Source organism: Varroa destructor, unplaced genomic scaffold (genome assembly GCF_002443255.2).
Source record: "Varroa destructor unplaced genomic scaffold, Vdes_3.0 BEIS01000004.1, whole genome shotgun sequence".
NCBI classification, from domain to species: domain Eukaryota; kingdom Metazoa; phylum Arthropoda; class Arachnida; order Mesostigmata; family Varroidae; genus Varroa; species Varroa destructor.
This window is the reverse complement of record NW_019211457.1, coordinates 8,083,053-8,089,052: the sequence shown is the minus strand read 5'-3', so window position 1 is coordinate 8,089,052 and position 6,000 is coordinate 8,083,053. Positions and strand designations below refer to the sequence as shown.

Here is a 6,000-nt window from a genome sequence, read left to right as displayed (position 1 = left end):
CAGCTCTTGGGTGGATATTCACGACTTTTTTGGTTTCACTGCCCAGGAGTTGTTTACGTGCTGTTCATTTGAACTTCCTATAACGTTATTCGGCAAGTTTATTTTTGAATACAGATAAACATTAACGCGCTGACTCTTTGACAACTGGACCAGCGGCTGATACTAAGATCTCAGTCTCATTATTTTATAAAATTACAGCATTTTTTTTTTCCAAAGACCCGTTTATGTGGGAGACATTCGTTCGGATGCTCTAGATACTGTGATATTTTTAATGTCCTAAATAAATATGTTACACGTATTCATGGTTTACAAACATGGTGCAAATGGCAGAGGAGCTGGATAGCAAATTGTTTCGCTTTTCGACATCTGCTTCGTCCATATAGTTCCGCGAACTAGACCAGCAAGTTATTTATATAAACCCATAGTTATTATATTATATTAACAAATCAGCCCTGACAACGAATTATTGCATAGATCGATAAGCTTTGTTTTGAGAATCTGAATTTTCAAACGAAACGGGCGTAGTCTGAAGGTTAAACTCGGACCCAGAAAAGTGTGCTTGTCCTTTAGGCCCCTATGACTGATTGATCTGTTCCAGTCATCTTGTCGAAACGAACCGACATACACAGATGTTGAATTATTCAAACATTCATTCAGCCATAGACAACGAATACACGGTTGCTATTCTGACGCTTCCCGTTTTATGTAAGAGATAACGAAGGCGAAATACTTGCCGTTGCCGAAACACCCATTAAGCTAGAAATTAACAGTACATGTTCCGCGTTTGTATAGTTCACTGTCGAGTGTTCGATGACAAAACCTGTACAAGGATATACGATCGCTAGAGGACGGCCATCTGACCTTTCCATCAGAACGATGATTGGCACACACTTAGAAGATTAGGCAATACTTAAGGAAGAGCTATTTTTCAAACACCCTATACCTTTCTACTGGTCACCCTGGCCGTTCAATAAAACTTGTCCAACGAGTAGCCCTAGTGGCTAATAACTATGCTTCAATGAACCAATTTCTTATTATGACAGTCAATCAAGGACAGAGAAAGAGGGTAACACAGTTTTACATTAGTATTATTATTTGTATTATTAGATATTATATATTTTTTTTTAATTTTAAACTGTTCTGTAACTTGTATTTATGACAGGTGCAGTTAAATTAGGACGATAATTTTATATTTAATGAATTCAACAATTCAGCTGCGCAATTAAATAAACAAACAATTACTTAATCACATCTGTCAACATTGAACCAGCCACTCTAGTACTTTGATTCTATTCTATACTATAATACATTAACAAAATTCATTGTAATTGTCCAAGGACACTATATATACGCGTCATGAATCGCGCTGAGCCACCGCTGTGAAACACGCCTCCTTTTCATGTTGTTTTGCCTGCGTATATCGTCTTAGTCCTGGCTACGTCCTTCTCAGCGTTTTCTTAACTGGCTTAATCTCTATATAACAGCTCTCGTAACTATATGGTGGTGGATACTCGCTAAAACCTCCGATTGGCTGGATTCTTCTGACTATAAAAGATGAGAATGATGTTTAGCCTAAGGCAGATGAGTGCCAGCGCAAGGCCAGCCCATCAAAATGACAGCCCACATCCCAGCAACGCGCTGACGGCAAAAACTTGTAGGAAAGTTACATTATCGTAAGGACATCTCATCCTCCGAATCGTTGCATATTTTCCAAGGTGAGCTGAACGCTATCCAAAGCATTAAGCTGGTTGATCTTTTAAAGACTAACATTCGAGTTTTCACTCTGTTTTTATGGAAGGTCCAACAATTCCACGTTTGCTATCTAAAAATGGCTTGATTTATTTGAGATTTGCCACCTACTATATGCGTAAAGTGATAAAAACACTTCATGTAACTGTCACTACTTGTCCCTTATGTTACCTTTTCCATCCAATTTCTATTCGTAGATTTTTCTTACGGCGAAAATTCTTGTAACGTTTTTCTTAAAGCCGCTGGTAGGTTTTCCAGATATTTCTCATGGCGTCAGGTCGCATTTTTTTTAGCGCGTAACAAATATGCCTTGGAGATCTTTATTGCGATAGAGGACTTGTTGCAAAATTGGAGACTAAAAGCAAAATATCGTTTTCAAATTATACGTACGTATATTACTTCGGAGTATCAGCCTGCCTTAAATCAATTGGCCTGCCAATCTCGTAATAACCTAATATTCTAGGTTGGTTATGGTATAATTTTAAGTCTGTATGAAATTTATCATAAATATTTCTTAGAAGGTGCTATTATATCTTATATACTAATCAGAACTAAGGTATACTCAACCAAACCTCCGATATCTTTATTATAATGTATGCTATGCAATCAATTCCAAAATTCATCTGAACGCTTCTTTCTATCAGTCCGGTAACTGAAGAACTACTATAGGCTTTGATACTAAAAAAGCTATGTTATATTTAAATTTCTTATAGTCCGCTTTCTTTGATTGCCCCAAAACGTTTAACATAATTATTTCAGGTATGAAATAAAACTTGTCTACGGCCGCTTTTAAATTGAGACCACCACATGTGGCTCCTCCAAGTTTACTAGTTAACTCTAACACTGCACCATACACGAAGACCTCTTCGAATGTTCATTCTCGCATCGAAGTCTTGCCTGACCGTTTTCCGTTTAATTCGAATACACACATAATTCTGTCTGAAAGATTCTTCTGAAAGGGTTCCACTGTTGCCTCTCAGCACCGCTGCTTTACGACGTTATTTTCCAACTGAAGGTAGTCTTCTCTTTTTTTTTTTGTTCGATTTTGTTAGATGAACATTTCGCCTTTTTGCGCGCTTTGTCTTTGCTGTGCCATCTCCGATTGTCAGGTCGGAGCTCTTGCGATCTATCGGTCCTCAATAGCCTGCCGTCGGTTAAAACCTTTCGAGATAAGTGCGCAACGGGTCTTTTGTCACGGACCCATTTTTGCCGAGTTCTAGATTTTGCTGTATATAGAAAGTGATGCGTTCAAATTAGGAAAAAATTTCTATATTCTATACTGGGCATGCATTCATTCACTATTACTCGTACCAGATGAGAGCTCTTACCTTCTAGAATAAAACGACAAATCCGTCGTATAAAGGTCCGCTATCATCTAACATTAATTAAAAACAATAAAAAACTCGACTGAAATCGGCGCTCTGTATTATTGAAATATCTATTTATATATTTCGACACAATCTTACGAACAATATATAAGGGGAAAAATTTATTCAGACACACTGAGCTGAAGGTACGGTTGTGGCATACAGGTCGAGCTAAGTTAATGACGCGCAACGAAACTTCGTAGTGTACGAAGATTGTACGTTTGGCGTAACCGTGAGGTCTAAATGGCTGGATGTTTCTGAGCCGCAATGAGCAAAAAGGAGTGACGTGCGGCCAGTGCAGGTTAGTTAAGATGAACTCGTCCGCTTTTTTCGAATCCAATGTTCTTTGAAGACTTTGCCGGATACAGGGTATGTTGCTGCCTCTGCCTTTCGCGTCAAGACACGCCTTAACGTACGCGCGACACCTGCAAAGACGCGATGGCTCTTATGTATCCGAAGATCAACTGTACAACACTAACGGTAAGCATGCCGTTTAAACACGCTTTGAGAAAAAAGAACTAGCAAGTTTTATGCCGCGTTGTCTAGCATGCTTCGTTATTTAACCGCTTTTCGATGAGTTACTTATTAGATGTCATGGACAATGATACTCGAACCCACGTTTATATGCCCAGAAAAAAAAGCACACTGACATATGTACATATGAACGAAGTTCGTGCCTCGGTGCGGCATGTGCACGGAGTTGGACGATGATGTGGAACATCAGAACACTCAGTAACATCAAACGCAATGCTGTACTGCATTGCCCAGCAGGCAAAGTGTGCTCAAAGCTAAGACTATGGTTATCAAAGGTCGAGAGAACTACAAGATTAAACTAAGAAGTACTAATAATGTGACAAATAGTAAATGCACTATTCTCGATCTAAATTCGTGAGACAGACATTTTAGATAGCCAATATCATTTGGCTACTTTCACAAGGCAAGCAATATATAGCAATTTAGGAAAATGATCGGCTCGTGATTTTCCATACGAAACGCAATAACGGCTCGATACTATTCATCGAGCGACTTCGTCATAACTCATAATGGTAGTTAGTTTTATATAACGTTCGTCTTTTATTCTTTAGTTCACCCCATAATTTAGTATAGTACTTTTCCTTATATACTATAATACGACGACGCTTCAATCCAATATGACATGCCTACATATTCTTTCTAATGCCCTAGCAAATTGTCATGCTCAATGCTATAGATACAGAGGCATATGTCATCGTTTCGTATCCGTTCTTGAATACGCCTGCATTCTCAACCGTTGTCCCTACATAAGCGAAAGTGATTGTGTCTGCGCCCCCTAAGTAGTGTCTACGATCCGCGCTAATGACACGTGCACTATCCAAGACATGGGGTAGTCTCAGAGTAAGGAGCGCCAGTCACTTCAAACGCTCCAACCATTTCGCTTCCATTTTCTTTTTCCTGCTCTGCTGTTTCATTAATATATATGAAAGAACGACACTAACTGGAGCAGCAGTGTGGTCCGGCATCTCATATAGCCTTACCCTTTTCCCTTTTGTTCCTGTTATATTTTACTCGGTCCCTTAGATCAACACGAAAATTTCTCACCAATTTCACGCCGTTTGATGCCAGTATGAACCGCCTAGCTAGCGAATAAAGCAATGGTGTCGCTGAGGGCATTAAGACGTTTTGGCTTTCGTCGGGTGCGTTTAGTAGTACGTTCATCATCAGCATGCTGTGCGGTCTAAGAGGCCTCTACATATTACGCGGAAGCGCTGTTCTGGGGACTGATACTCAGGGTTGTAAAAAGGTTTATTTGAGGGTGCGGGTCAAGAACAAGTGTTCGCAGCAGAACAGATGTCCTTCTGACATAGCTAGCCATTGGTGCTGCCTGCTGAGATGTTGAAACTCATGGGGCTCGTCCGCGAGCGCAGCAGTAGCAAGCACAGTAGCAAGCAAGGTATTAACAGTCAATTGGCTTGTTTGGTACACTTTAGGGAACGATGGGCTTCAACTGGAACGCGTTTTGGTGTTTCGGAGTCTTACTTGCTCTTTTCCTTCCTGCTCCTGTGCCTTTGCGTTAGTCACAGTCCTCTCATAGGATCACCTGAGCTGGAGTGGGTTAGCACAGACTCTTGCTTTTCGACCCTAATAAATGACGACGTTTACACCGATTGCGGCGGCACGAATGCCTCTGCTAGATGAACGGTACTAAGACAACGGAAGACCAGAATAAAAGATGACGATATTCTCCTGTACGCACTTAGTAGCAGCGGACGACTACTTGTATGGAAGTCGATGCACTCGTGCTTCGAAGGACTTCTACAGCTTAAAACAGCTCCCTGTCGACGAGTATGTAACCGATACCAGAGAAAGGGACAGGATTGTGATTTCAAAACTATGGGTCCTGCGACAACTTTTTCCTTTTTTATTGGCACCCGCGCATACTCGATCTGTCCTCAGTCTCTGTAAAGCCTGTCGCACAGTAGCATTTGACCAATGCAATCAACGGCGCGTTTTTACTCGTTCGATAAAAAGAAACCGTAGTGACGAAGTAGCATCATGTATCTATATAGTGTGGAGTGAAGCTGGTGACTCGTTACTCAGACTGACTTATTGTCAAAGCACCTCTACTTACGTATGTTATTGTTCGCAACTCTGTTAACGACCGTAGCTGCGTCGAAATTTCCGTGAACCTAATTTAAGGTAACCTAGTCCATTCTGGGCATATGAAGCGCAATAGCTAATGTGGCTGGGTCTCGTTTAATGGCTATCGACCAATTTTTACAGGGATGTGTGAAATCAATTGAACCCACTCGCGCACGGGCCGATACTTCTGATCGTCGTTTTGGCCTAGCAGCGTCGATCGAATTAGAATGGGCCGATTTTCAGTGGCTTACGTGCAAGTGAAATA

The 6,000-nt window shown here is 40.8% G+C and overlaps 1 long non-coding RNA gene across 2 annotated transcripts in view; it reads left to right on the top strand.

Moving 5' to 3' along the window:
* Window positions 1-955: 955 nt before the first annotated feature.
* The window catches only part of LOC147755797 (uncharacterized), a 65,288-nt gene continuing 60,243 nt past the window's right edge, over window positions 956-6,000 (top strand). For both annotated transcript variants that reach the window (XR_015326466.1, XR_015326465.1), the window contains exons 1-2: window positions 956-1,066; window positions 1,485-1,715. This is a non-coding gene — a long non-coding RNA (uncharacterized LOC147755797). The remainder of the gene's footprint in view (window positions 1,067-1,484; window positions 1,716-6,000) is intronic.